Source organism: Arachis hypogaea, chromosome 12, assembly GCF_003086295.3.
Source record: "Arachis hypogaea cultivar Tifrunner chromosome 12, arahy.Tifrunner.gnm2.J5K5, whole genome shotgun sequence".
In the NCBI taxonomy this organism is placed as follows: Eukaryota; Viridiplantae; Streptophyta; class Magnoliopsida; order Fabales; family Fabaceae; genus Arachis; species Arachis hypogaea.
In genome coordinates, this window is record NC_092047.1 from 109,260,827 (window position 1) to 109,274,142 (window position 13,316).

The window sequence follows — 13,316 nt, forward strand, 5'->3', positions numbered from 1 at the left end:
ATAGTTCCCAAGATTTTCGATTTTCAAACTCTATAAGTCTTCCTTTAAGAATTTTACAAAAATATTTTTGAAAGTGAAATCTGTAGGCGAGGATTTTTCCTTTTATTTAGACGGGTATTTAGGAGAAAATTTTCTGATGTATTGGTGTTCACAACCGCAACATATACTCGGTCCGGAATAGATTACTCCTTGGAACGAGTGTATAATAGGCTATCTTGTTGAGTTTGTTGATAGAGGAGATTTGATCTCTATTTTTGAGTTACTTCCTTGGCAGGAAGATAAGACATCGGTTGTGAATTACCTTGATGAGAGCATGTTGAGTTGCTCCTTTTTAGTGGATTGTTGTTTTAGCTCTTTGTTTGACACTATTTGATTTTTATTTCTAGTGGCAAATATCCTGGCGTATCGGCAACGAGCTTGAGGGCTCGGCTGAAGATGAAGAATTTAGATAAGGAGGATTCATGTTCAAATCCAGAAAAAGTTGCCGGTGAGGGGGAGGTGAATCAACCAGCTCCAATGAAAAAAAATCTTTTTTTAAGAAAAGGAAGGTGGATGTGATTAACCTAGGAGATGAGATTGCTGAGAAGGACAGAGAGATTGCATTGGAGGAGCTTTCGGCTTTTGTTACGAAGCAAGAGAAACTTCATGGGTTTGCCGAAGGAGGTGATGGTTCTTCGATATGGGATAGAAAATTTCCTTTCATGGTAGTAGCTGATGAGGTTCTGCAATCTTTCTCTGACCAAGCTCTTATTGAAGAGTCTAGGGATGTTGTTGTTGAATAGTATTTGCAAGTATAAAAATTGATTTTATTTAGGTTAAATTACATAGTTAGTCCCTATACTTTTAGTGAAATTGTAAATTGGTCCCTATAGTTTAAAAGTTTGTAATTGGATCCCTGAAGAAAATTAAAATTTGTAATTGGGTCTCTACCGTTCAAACACCGTTTGATTTAACGGAATATTCCTCAGCATATTTACTATTTTAAACACGTGAGTTGCACGTGTTTAGCAGTAAGGACTAATTTACAGTTTTAGTAAAAGTATAGGGACCAACACTATAATTTAACTATTTAAAAATGACAAAAAAAATCCCTAACCCACCCTACTCCCTCCCCAGCCCTCTCACTATCACTTCTCCACTTTCCAAAATAGAGAAAAAAAGAGAAAAGAGCGTCATGAATTGAAGGAACACATTGCTCCTCAACTCTCCTCCGCCTCCAACCCTAAATGCAATAACTCTCGACTGCTCACAGCATCTTCAGCAGTGACGGGATCTTCGTCATCATCGTGCCGATTATGGAGGAGATGGCTGCCGTTGTTGTTGTTGTTACCATCTCAAGTGCTGTTTGGTTTATTATTATTATTGTTGTTGTTGTTGTTGTTGTTGTTGTTGTTGTTATTGTTGTTGTTGTTGTTACCTCCGATGATGAAGTTAGGATCGGTAGTGATGGCTGCAGTGACAGAATCAGCCAGGGATGGTGACTGTTGCTGTGGTTGATTGGATTCCTGATTGGGAAGAGGCAGCAATTTGTTGACACAATTGAAGACCGAAGAATTTTGATTGATTATGTAGGGTTTGAGTCTCAAAGTTTTGCGGGTGACCTTGAAAATTGGGTAACTGGAACAAAGGAACAACATTAAGAGGATGATGATGCCTGATTGGAAGAGTGAAAGTATTATTAGTATTATTTGATGATGATGAGTTTTGTGTGAGGTCCAATGTGACAGTTGGAAATGGTGCCGATCCTGAGAATGTTGCCATGCTTCAAGAAGTAGAAGAAGTAGAGCCCGATGGAAAAATAGCTCTTATTACTAGGAGGTTTGGGTTCATGATTCCATCTGCACTTGACTTGGAACCTGATAGTAACATGGTGGCAGCTGCTGTGGTGGTTGATGTCATGGCCATGGCTACCAGTGAAAAAGGGAGGGGAAGAGGGAAAAAGAAAGGATAATGGAAGAAAAGGAAAAGAAGAAGTGGACATTATGGTAAATGTGTATTTTTTTTACAGTAAACGTTATTCAGGACCTAATTACAAATTTTAATTTTCTTCAGGGATCCAATTACAAACTTTTAAACTATAGGGACCAATTTTCAATTTCACTGAAAGTGTAGGGACTAATTGTGTAATTTAACCTTTTATTTATTTGTTTTTGAAAAAACCAATCTATGTTTGATATAACGCGTATGTTGTAGGTTCTGGGTTTTCGTCAGGCTAGCAATAGTCGTAGTTGAGAAGTTCAGCATAAGAAGCTTTTGGAAAAGAGTGGAGAATTAGTTAGTTTGAAGGAAGAACTTGACTTGAAAGAAATAGTAATTAAGGAACTGAGAATGAAGTTGGCCGCAAAAGAAGAGGATTTGAAGTTGGAGAAGAGTCAGCATAATAATGACATATAAGCGCTAAAAAAAGAGATGACGAACTATCGCATATGAGGGATCAAATGATTGAGATAACAGTAAAAATGAAGGAAATGGAGAAGAATAAAGAGGTTAAGATTCTGGATGCTTTTGTAGAGGGTTTCGAGCGTGCGGTGACACAGGCAAAGTTTGTAGCTCCGGACATAGATTTTTCACAAATGGAGCCTGGAAAGGTAGTTCGATTGGGTGCTGTTGTAGATGATGATGATGATGATGCAGAGGAGGAAGGTGAAAATTTGAAGTAAATTGTATTTGGATTTTGAGCTTATGGTGTTTGTCAAGTTTTGTTGGCTTTTGTAATAGACAGTAGTGTACTTAGCTCTGTATTGAAAACATTCAACCAGTATTTTGATTATATGGTTTCCTTTTGGTGAATTGGAGTTTGTTTGAATGACATTGATATGGTTTTAGATTGTTTTGCCTCTAACAAATTTCTGATTTATTTGGTATATTGATAGTTTGATTTAGGCGATATTTGCCATTGGTATGTATGTCCCTGTTTATTAGGGATTTGATGGTAGAACGAGAGTATCTCATTTTTGTTTGATAGCTGATCTGGGCAAGTGTTTGAGCTTGCCGTTGATGAATTGTTCCCCATTACTGGAAGGGGTTCGATGGAATTGAATTTGTTTGTACGAGAGTAACTCGTTTGTTCACCTTTGTTTGGTGATTTGATAGTTATTTGTTTTTTATTGTGCATGTGTAAATAATAGTGACTGTAAGTAGTTTCGTATAGATCTGGATAAAAAATTTTGGTAATGATAAGATAATGAATGATATAGATCTGAAAGATGAAATAATAGTTATAGTTCGGCCTTTATTTGACCAAAATAGTGTATTATATGACCTTTATTTATAAAGGTGCAGGTAGGCTTGCCTCGTTAAAACCTTTCCAAGCAAAACCCTTTTGAAAAAAAAAATCTTGTAAGTAGGAAAAAGAGTACAAGCCTGTCCTGTCTTTTTTAGCTATAATATTACTTTAAAGAAGAAATATTTGAAGAGTTAGGTAAAATAGTACCATCTAAGGATTCGAGTTTATAAGCTCCTTTTCTGAGAACCTCAAGGATTCTGAACTGGCCTTCCCATTTAGCAGTGAGCTTTCCATGTGATGGAGGTCATTTGGCTTGCTCGGTCTTTCTGAGTACTGGGTCTCCAACTTGAAATGAGCAAGGAGGAACTTTCTGATTGTACATTTGAGCTATGTTCTGTTGCATTGCTCGGTGATGGACAAAGGCTATGTCTCGGACTTCTTCAATTAAATCTAGTTCCATTCGCCGAGCTTCATCATGATTGGTTGTTTATGTTCTTAGTGAGGATTGAGAGATCTCTAAAAAGATCCTTGCCTCAGATCTGCAGACTAAACAAAAAGGGGTTTCTTTGGTTGTAGAGTGTATTGTGGTTTTATAACCCTATAGTATTTTTGGAATAAGCTCTGCCCAAAGTCCTTTGACATTATCCAGTTTGTTTCTCAAAGCATGTAGGACGAATTTATTGGCGGTCTCAACTAATCCATTAGTCTATGGATGTCTGGTGCACGAATTGTGAATTACACTTTTCACAACTAGTACCACTAACCAGCAAGTGCACTGGGTCGTTCAAGTAATACCTTACGTGAGTAAGGGTCGAATCCCACAGAGATTGTTGGTTTGAAGCAAGCTATGGTTATCTTATTATTCTTAGTCAAGATGCCAACAACAGTGTTTTTCAACTTCAATTGTAAAGAGTCAAAGGGCATAAATATAAATACTTATTGTGCAATGATGGAGAATATGTTGGGGTTTTGGAGATGCTTTGTCTTCTTTATTTCAGTTTTTCTCTTGTACTCCTCTTGACACACGCAAGGCTCCTTCCATGGCAAGCTGTATATAAGGTGTCACCGTTGTCAATGGCTACTTCCCGTCCTCTCAGTGAAAATGGTCCAAATGCTCTGTCACAGCACGGCTAATCATCTGTTGGTTCTCGATCATGTCGGAATAGAATCCCTTGATTCTTTTGCGTCTGTCACTACGCCCAACAATCGCGAGTTTGAAGCTCGTCACAGCCATTCAATCCTTGAATCCTACTCGGAATACCACAGACAAGGTTTAGACTTTCCGGATTCTCATGAATGCCGCCATCAATTCTAGCTTATACCACGAAGATTCTGATTAAGAAATCTAAGAGATACTCATTCAATATGATGTAGAACGGAGGTGGTTGTCAGGCACATGTTCATGGATTGAGGAAGGTGATGAGTGTCACGGATCATCACCTTCTTCATAGTGAAGCGTGAATGAACATCTTAGATAGGAACAAGCGTGTTTGAATGGAAAACAGAGATAATTGCATTAATTCATCAAGACGCTGCAGAGCTCCTCACCCCCAACAATGGAGTTTAGAGACTCATGCCGTCAAAGAGTACAAAGTTCAGATCTAAAAATGTCATGAGGTCCAAAATAAATCTCTAAAAGTTGTTTAAATACTAAACTAGTAACCTAGGTTTACAGAAAATGAGTAAACTATGATAGATAGTGCAGAAATCTACTTCTGAGGCCCACTTGGTGTGTGCTGGAGCTAAGACTTAAGCTTCTCACGTGCTTGGGCTGTTTTGGGCATTCAACGCCAGGTTGTAACCTATTTCTGGCGTTGAACTCCAACTTGTAACTTGTTTCTGGTGCTGGACGCCAGACTGCAACATAGAACTGGCGTTGAACGCCAGTTTACGCCGTCTATCCTTGAGCAACGTATGGACTATTATATATTGCTGGAAAGCCCTGGATGTCTACTTTCCAACGCAATTGAGAGCACGCCATTTAGAGTTCTGTAGCTCCAGAAAATCCACCTTGAGTGCAGGGAGGTCAGAATCCAACAACATTAGCAGTCCTTTTTTTCAGCCTGAATCAGATTTTTGCTCAGCTCCCTCAATTTCAGCCAGAAAATACCTGAAATCACAGAAAAACACAAAAACTCATAGTATGGACTATTATATATTGCTGGAAAGCCCTGGATGTCTACTTTCCAACGCAATTAAGAGTGCACCGTTTGGAGTTCTGTAGCTCCAGAAAATCCACTTTGAGTGCAGGGAGGTCAGAATCCAACAACATCAGCAGTCCTTTTTCAGCCTGAATCAGATTTTTGCTCAGCTCCCTCAATTTCAGCCAGAAAATACCTGAAATCACAGAAAAACACACAAACTCATAGTAAAGTCTAGAAATGTGATTTTTAATTAAAAACTAATAAAAATATACTAAAAACCAACTAAATCATACTAAAAACTAAGTAAAAACAATGCCAAAAAGCGTATAAATTATCCGCTCATCACAACACCAAACTTAAATTGTTGCTTGTCTCCAAGCAACTAAAAACAAAGTAGGATAAAAAGAAGAGAATATACAATGAATTCCAAAAACATCTATGAAGATCAGTGTTAATTAGATGAGCGGGGCTATTGGCTTTTTGCTTCTGAACAGTTTTGGCATCTCACTTTATCCTTTGAAGTTCAGAATGATTGGCATCTATAGGAACTCAGAATTTAGAAAGTGTTATTGATTCTCTTAGTTCAGTATGTTGATTCTTGAACACAGCTACTTTATGAGTCTTGGCCGTGGCCCTAAGCACTCTGTTTTCCAGTATTACCACTGGATACATACATGCCACAGACACATAACTGGGTGAACCTTTTCAGATTGTGACTCAGCTTTGCTAAAGTCCCCAATTAGAGGTGTCCAGGGTTTTTAAGCACACTCTATTTTTTTGCTTTGGACATCGACTTTAACCGCTCAGTCTCAAGTTTTCACTTGACACCTTCACGCCACAAGCACATGGTTAGGGACAGCTTGGTTTAGCCGCTAAGGCTAGGATTTTATTCCTTTAGGCCCTCCTATCCACTGATGCTCAAAGCCTTGGATCCTTTTTATTACCCTTTCCTTTTGGTTTTAAGGGCTATTGGCTTTTTGCTCTTGCCTTTTGGTTTAAAGAGCTTTTGGCTTTTTCTGCTTGCTTTTTCTTTTTCTTGCTCTCTTTTTTTTTCGTATTTTTTTCTCTGCAAGCTTTGTTTTTCACTGCTTTTTCTTGCTTCAAGAATCATTTTTATGATTTTTCAGATTATCAAATAACATTTCTCCTTTTCCACATTCTTTCAAGAGCCAACAATTTTAACATTCATAAACAACAAATTCAAAAGACATATGCACTGTTCAAGCATTCATTCAGAAAACAAAAAGTATTGCCACCACATCAAAATAATTAAACTATTTTAAAAATTCGAAATTTATGTACTTCTTTTTCTTTTTCAGAAAACAATTTTCATTTAAGAAAGGTGATGGATTCATAAGACATTTATATCTTTAAGACATAGACACTTAGGTACTAGTGATCATATAGTAAAGATACAAACATAATTAAACATGAAGCATAGTAAACGAAAAATAGGAAAATAAGAACAAGGAGATTAAGGAATGGGTCCACCTTAATGAGAGTGGCGTCTTCCTCTTCTTGAAGAACCAATGGTGCTCTTGAGCTCCTCTATGTCTCTTCCTTGCCTTTGTTGCTCTTTCCTCATAGCTCTTTGATCTGCAGTCAATTGCTCTACCACTGAATTATGGAAAAACAAAAGCAATGCTTTTACCACACCAAACTTAAAAGGTTTGCTCGTCCTTGATCAAAAGAAGAAAGAAGTGGAGAAGATGGAGGAGATGGAAGTGTGTGAATGGGTGGGTTTGGGAGAGGAATGGTTTGAATTTGAATGGTGAGGTAGGTGGGGATCCTGTGGGGTCCACATATCAAGTGGGGTCAAGGATTTAGCATCCCTGCTCCAATTAGGCGTACAAAATGCCCTTACTGTGCAATCCTGGCGTTTAACGCCAGACTGCTGCCTGTTTCTGGCATTAAACGCCCAAATGTAGCCTGTTTCTGGCGTTTAACGCCAGACTGATGCTTGTTTCTGGCGTTAAACGCCAGACAGATGCTTGTTTCTGGCGTTTAAACGCCAGAATGATCTTCCTCCAGAGTGTGCTATTTTTTATGCTATTTTTCATTTTGTTTTTGAATTTCCATTTGTTTTTGTGACTTCACATGATTATCAACCTAAAGAAAACATAAAATAGCCATGAAAAATAAATAGATATAATTAAATAACATTGGGTTGCCTCCCAACAAGCGCTTCTTTAATGTCAATACCTTGACAGTGAGCTCTCATGGAGCCTCACAGATAATCAGAGCAAGGTTGGGACCTCCCAACACCAAACTTAGAGTTTGAATATAGGGGTTCAACACCAAACTCAGAGTTTGGTTGTGGCTTCCCAACACCAAACTTAGAGTTTGACTATGGGGGCTTTGGTTGACTCTGCAGTGAGAGAAGCTTTTCATGCTTCCTCTCCATGGTTACAGAAGGAGAACCTTGTGTCTTATAGTTTTCAATGTCTGCAAACCACAGAGCTTCCTGAATAGCAAACAATTGCTCATCCGAAAAGGTTTCAGAGATCTCAGTAGGAGGGAGGGATGCTCCTGCTACTGGTTCTATCCGGGACAGGTGATCAGCTACTTGATTCTCTGTCCCTTTTCTGTCTCTTATTTCTATATCAAACTCTTGCAGAAGCAACACCCATCTTATGAGCCTGGGCTTTGAATCCTGCTTTGTGAGTAGATATTTAAGAGCAGCATGGTCAGTGTACACAATCACTTTTGATCCTACTAAGTAGGATCTAAACTTGTCAATGGCATAAACCACTGCAAGTAATTCTTTTTCTGTGGTTGTGTAATTTTTCTGGGCATCATTTAAAATACTGCTAGCATAATAAATGACATGCAGAAGCTTGTTATGCTTCTGTCCCAATACTGCACCAATGGTATGGTCACTGGCATTACACATTAGTTCGAATGGTAATGTCCAGTCTGGTGCAGAAATAACTGGTGCTGTGACCAGCTTAGCTTACAGGGTCTCAAACGCCTGCAGACACTTTGTGTCAAACACAAATGGCATGTTAGCAGCTAGCAGATTGCTTAGAGGTTTTGCAATTTTTGAAAAATCCTTTATAAACCTCCTATGGAATCCTGCATGCCCCAGAAAGCTTCTGATTGCCTTAACATTGGCAGGTGGTGGTAATTTTTCAATTACTTCAACTTTAGCTTGATCCACCTCTATTCCCTTGTTTGAAATTTTATGCCCAAGGACAATCCCTTCAGTCACCATAAAGTGACATTTTTCCCAGTTTAAAACTAGGTTGGTCTCTTGGCATCTTTTCAGAACAAGTGCTAAATGGTTAAGTCAGGAGCTGAATGAGTCTCCAAATACTGAAAAGTCATCCATGAAGACTTCCAGAAACTTCTCTACCATATTAGAGAAGATAGAGAGCATGCACCTCTGAAAGGTTGCAGGTGCATTACACAGACCAAAAGGCATCCTTCTGTAGGCAAACACTCCAGAAGGACATGTGAATTCTGTTTTCTCTTGGTCCTGAGGATCTACTGCAATTTGGTTGTAACCTGAATAGTCATCCAAAAAGCAGTAATATTCCTGACCTGCTAGTCTCTCTAGCATCTGGTCTATGAATGGTAAAGGAAAATGATCCTTCCTGGTGGCTGTATTGAGCCTTCTGTAGTCAATACACATACGCCACCCTGTAACTGTTCTTATAGGAACCAGTTCATTCTTTTCATTATAAACCACTGTCATTCCTCCCTTCTTAGGGACAATATGGACAGGGCTCACCCAGGGGCTATCAGAAATAGGATAGATAATCCCAGCCTCTAGTAACTTAGTGACCTCTTTCTGCACCACCTCCTTCATGGCGGGATTTAGCCGCCTCTGTCGTTGAACCACTGGCTTAGCATCATCCTCCAATAGGATCTTGTGCATGCATCTGGCTGGGCTAATGCCCTTAAGATCACTTATGGACCACCCAAGAGCTGTCTTGTGTGTCCTTAGCACTTGAATTAGTGCTTTCTCTTCCTGTGGCCCTAAAGTAGAGCTTATGATTACAGGAAAAGTGTCACCTTCTCCCAGAAATGCATATTTCAGGGATGGTGGTAGTGGTTTGAGCTCGGGTTTAGGAGGTTTCTCCTCTTCCTGAGGAGTTTTCAGAGGTTCTTTTATTTCCTCTGGTTCCTCCAGATCAGGCTGAACATCTTTAAAAATGTCCTCTAGCTCTGATTCGAGACTCTCAGTCATATGGACCTCTTCCACCAGGGAGTCAATAATATCAACACCCAGGCAGTCGTCTGATGTGTCTGGATGTTGCATAGCTTTGACAACATTCAACTTAAACTCATCCTCATTGACTCTCAGGGTTATCTCCCCTTTTTGGACGTCAATGAGGGTTCGTCCAGTTGCTAGGAATGGTCTTCCTAGAATGAGAGTTGCACTCTTGTGCTCCTCCATTTCCAGCACTACAAAGTCAGTAGGGAAGGCAAATGGCCCAACCTTGACAATCATGTCCTCAATTATGCCTGATGGGTATTTAATAGAGCCATCAGCAAGTTGAAGACAGATCCGGGTTGGTTTGACCTCTTTAGTCAAGCCAAGCTTTCTGATAGTGGATGCAGGGATTAGGTTGATGCTTGCCCCAAGATCACATAGAGCTGTCTTGGTGCAGTTACCCTCTAATATGCATGGTATCATAAAGCTCTCGGGATCTTTAAGCTTTTCTGGGAAGCTTTTCAGAATGACTGCACTGCATTCTTCAGTGAGGAGAACTCTTTCAGTTTCTCTCCAATCCTTCTTATGACTCAAGATATCTTTCATGAACTTGGCATAAGAGGGTATTTGTGCAAGTGCCTCTGCAAACAGAATCTTTATTTCAAGAGTCCTGAGATAGTCTGCAAAGCGGGCAAACTGCTTATCCTGCTCCTCTTTGCGGAGTTTTTGAGGATAAGGCATCTTGGCTTTGTATTCCTCAACCTTAGTTACTGCAGGTTTATTTCCTACAGAGATAGGTTGAGAAGCCTTCTTGAGGGATTTATTATCAGCACTTGCAGGTGTCTGATCCCTCACTGGCATTTGAAAGCCAGGGTTGGAAGCTGGAGTGGCGTTAGACGCCAACTCCTCATCTGTTCCTGGCGTCTGAATGCCAGAACTGTGCTTCCTTTGGGCATTCAACGCCAGTTCCTTGCTTGTTTCTGGCGTTGAACGCCAGTCCTGAGCATGGTTTGGGCGTTCAGCGCCAGCCTTCCACCCAATTTCCGGCGTTTTAGCGCCAGAATTATTTTTTCCCGGGCTCTTACTTTCTTCAGATGGAATTTGGGTAGTTTTCTCATTTCTTGGCTTCCTACTGCCTTGAGGTGGGGTATTTAATATTTTTCCACTTCTTAATTGAACTGCTTGGCATTCTGTTATTTGTTTTGACAGCTGCTGCTTTGTTTGCTTTAATTGTTCTTCCATATTTATATTAGCCATCCTTGTCTCTTGTAGTCTCTCCTTGAATTTGGCTAACTTTTTTGTTAGAAAATCTAATTGCTGATTGAATTCAGTAGCTTGTTCAGCAGGACTGAGTTCAGTAGTCACTGTTTTAGCCTCTTCTTTCATGGAAGGTTCGCTGCTTAAGTACAGATGCTGATTTCTGGCAACTGTATCAATGAGCTCTTGAGCTTCTTCAATTGTCTTCCTCATGTGGATAAATCCACCAGCTGAGTAGTCTAGAAACATCTGAGCTCTTTCTGTAAGCCCATAATAGAAGATGTCTAGCTGAACCCACTCTGAAAACATCTCAGAGGGGCATTTTCTTAGCATCTCTCTGTATCTCTCCCAGGAATCATAAAGAGGTTCATTATCTCCTTGTTTAAAGCCTTGGATGTCCAGCCTTAGCTGTGTCATCTGTTTTGGAGGAAAGTATTGATTCAGGAATTTCTCTGTCAGCTTGTCTTTATGCTAGCCTTAGGTTGGTTATTTAACCACCTCTTGGCTTGGTCTTTTACAGCAAATGGAAACAGTAATAATCTGTAGACATCCTGATCTACTTCCTTATCATGTACTGTGTCAGCAATTTGTAAAAAATGTGCCAGAAACTCTGTAGGTTCTTCTTGTGGAAGACCGGAATACTGGCAACTTTGCTGCACCATGATAATGAGCTGAGGATTCAACTCAAAGCTACTGACTCCAATGTAGGGTATACTGATACTACTCCCATATGAAGCAGTAGAGGGGTTAGCATATGACCCCAGAGTCCTTCTGGACTGTTCATTTCCACTTAGATCCATGATGGAGAAAGGGAGATGATGTAAAATAGAGAAGAAATATTTTTATTTATTTAATTATTTATTTATTTCAAAAATAAAATAAATTAAAATAAAATAAATAAAAATGGGTGAAGATTTTCGAAAAAATGAGGAGAGAGAAAGTGGTTAGGAAGTTTTGAAAAAGATATGATTTTTTTTAAAGTTTTAAATTTTGAAATAAATAAATAAAAATAAATAAATAAAAATCTGAATTTTAAAATTGATTTTCGAAAAATTGCTTTAAAATAGAGGGAAAAGATATTTTTTGAATTTAATGAGGAAAGAGAAAGACAATAAAATAACACAAGATCTAAAATTTTTAGATTTAATGCTCCTTGTTTTCAAAAATTTTGGAGGGAAAACACCAAGGAACACCAAACTTAAAAATTTTAAGATCAAGACACAAGGAAAACTCAAGAACGCCTTGAAGACTCACAAGAACAACAAGAACATGAAGAAGGAACACCAAACTTAAAATTTTTAGAAAACCAAACTAAAATCTTCAAAAAACAAAGAAAAATCAACAATAAAACACCAAACTTAAAGTTTGGTACAAGATTTAATAGAAAAAAAATTATTTTTGAAAAAGAAGATTTTGAAAAGAATATAAAAGATTCTGACCCAATTACTAAGAACACAAACTAACGCTCTAGCCAACTGAGTTATGAATGTAACACTTGTTTTGAAAAAGTATTTTTAAATAACTAAGAATGAGAAAATATTTTTTTTTTTTGTGAAAACTAATGTTTTGAAAAGGCACAAGAAAAACAAGAAAAATCACAAAACAAGAAAAACTAAAGATCAAACAAGAAAAATAAACAAGAACAACTTGAAGATGGAGAAGAAACAAAGAACACAATTTTCGAAAATTTTTAAAAGACAAAGAAAGGCATGTAATTGACACCAAACTTAGAATATGACACTAAACTCACAGAAAAACTAAAAACTAATAAAGAAAAATAATATTTTTGAAAAATTTTTGCAAGGAATATAAAAGACTCTAACCCAAAAGACAAAATTTTCCTAATCTAAGCAACAAGATAAACCGTCAATTGTCCAAACTCAAACAATCCTTGGCAACGGCGCCAAAAACTTGGTGCACGAATTATGAATCACACTTTTCACAACTAGTACCACTAACCAGCAAGTGCACTGGGTCGTCCAAGTAATACCTTACGTGAGTAAGGGTCGAATCCCACGGAGATTGTTGGTTTGAAGCAAGCTATGGTTATCTTATTATTCTTAGTCAGGATGCCAACAACAGTATTTTTTAACTTCAATTGTAAAGAGTCAAAGGGCATAAATATAAATACTTATTGTGCAATGATGGAGAATATGTTGGGGTTTTGGAGATGCTTTGTCTTCTTTATTTCAGTTTTTCTCTTGTACTCCTCTTCACACACGCAAGGCTCCTTCCATGGCAAGCTGTATGTAATGTGTCACCGTTGTCAATGGCTACTTCCCGTCCTCTCAGTGAAAATGGTCCAAATGCACTGTCACAGCACGACTAATCATCTGTTGGTTCTCGATCATGTTGGAATAGAATCCCTTGATTCTTTTGCGTCTGTCACTACGCCCAACAATCGCGAGTTTGAAGCTCGTCACAGCCATTCAATCCTTGAATCCTACTCGGAATACCACAGACAAGGTTTAGACTTTCCGGATTCTCATGAATGCCGCCATCAATTCTAGCTTATACCACGAAGATTTTG

General features: G+C 38.6%; 1 pseudogene; it reads right to left on the reverse strand.

Annotated features, from left to right (window-relative positions):
• Window positions 1–1,334: 1,334 nt before the first annotated feature.
• On the reverse strand, window positions 1,335–1,899 carry LOC112729404 (WRKY transcription factor 6-like; annotated as a pseudogene).
• Window positions 1,900–13,316: the final 11,417 nt, after the last annotated feature.